This window comes from Pteropus vampyrus, unplaced genomic scaffold (genome assembly GCF_000151845.1).
Source record: "Pteropus vampyrus isolate Shadow unplaced genomic scaffold, Pvam_2.0 Scaffold386, whole genome shotgun sequence".
Lineage (NCBI taxonomy): Eukaryota > Metazoa > Chordata > Mammalia > Chiroptera > Pteropodidae > Pteropus > Pteropus vampyrus.
In genome coordinates, this window is record NW_011889167.1 from 444,450 (window position 1) to 445,737 (window position 1,288).

The following is a 1,288-nucleotide window of genomic DNA, read 5'->3' on the forward strand; positions in this document are numbered from 1 at the left end:
CTCCCCGGTCTCATACGGCAGCTGCTGTGGCCGCAGGTCGGTCTGGGCCTTCATCACAGTCACCCTGTTATAGCCACCACTCGTCAGGCACCTTAACTCTCACGGCACCAAAAGCGCGATGGCAGAATCCTCCCTGGTTTCACTGTCCAGTTTTAGAGCACAAAACCATGTCAAGTGTCCAGTATTTGTTGATTAAACAGCATTTGTTCTTAATTATTGAGTGTTATATAAACTGTACTATTCCAAGCATTTTACATAAAATGGCTAATTTAAGCTCTGAGCAGCCCCGTGCCCCCGAGGTCAGAGGTAAACGCTGTGGTGTGGAGACACTGCCGTGGCCCCACTGACGAGTGACAGGCACGGTCCCGGCCCGCCTCACTCCTAAACCCGCACCCTCGGGCCCTCGGCCACACGGCCACGTTTCCCCGGAAAATGGCGACCTCTGACAGCTCGAGTTTCTCCCTACAATGTTGGAACTCTCCCGACTAACCCTGAAAAATTCAGAGAAAAGACGAAGCACGTTTGAAACTAACTACTCCAGGATCTTCCTAAAGGCAAGAGCTAAGATCGGTTTCCACGGAGGAGGAAATGGCCGCTCTGGGGAGCCCAGCTGGACGGGTCTGGCCTGAGCCGGGAGAAACGGCAAAAGCCCAGAGAAACGGCAAAGCCCACAGCGAGACACGCTGCGCGGCAAGCGCCTGCTCTTCCCGGCGAGCGCGCCGCGGCTCTGGGCTGCGGTTTCTTTACCATCGAAAGACAAATACGACGACGGCGACGCGTGAAGGTGAACCCGTGTCCGTCCTCACACTTCACCTCGCACGGCTGCCGCGTGCAAGTGCGTTAACGTCCACACGTCCGTGGTCAGGGCACGTGGAGAGAAGGCCCAGCGCAGGTGGGGGCGGGAGCCCAGGGCCGAACAGCCCGGAGCACACGCGTGGGAGCGTCCGCTGAGCCGGAGCCGAGGCGAACGGCGGCACCGCGGCCACGGGCCGTTCCAGGACGGCGGTTCCGAGGAGCCGCGGACCGTCAGGCGCCAGGAGCAGCGGGAACGCAAATGGCCGGGCCCGGCCAGGCCACCGGCAGAGGCCCCGGCGCTGGGTCCGGGAACCGCTGCTTCCACCGGCCCCGCAGGCTTTGAGGCGCATGCTGGACCCCGCAGGCTTTTGGGGCGTGTGCTGGGCCTTGAGACCCTGCGCTCCAGACATCGTTCCTCCAGATGAGACCAGGGCCGAGGCCCAGGCGGCAGCCTGGAGCACACGACGGACAGGACCCCAGACCCACCAGACGC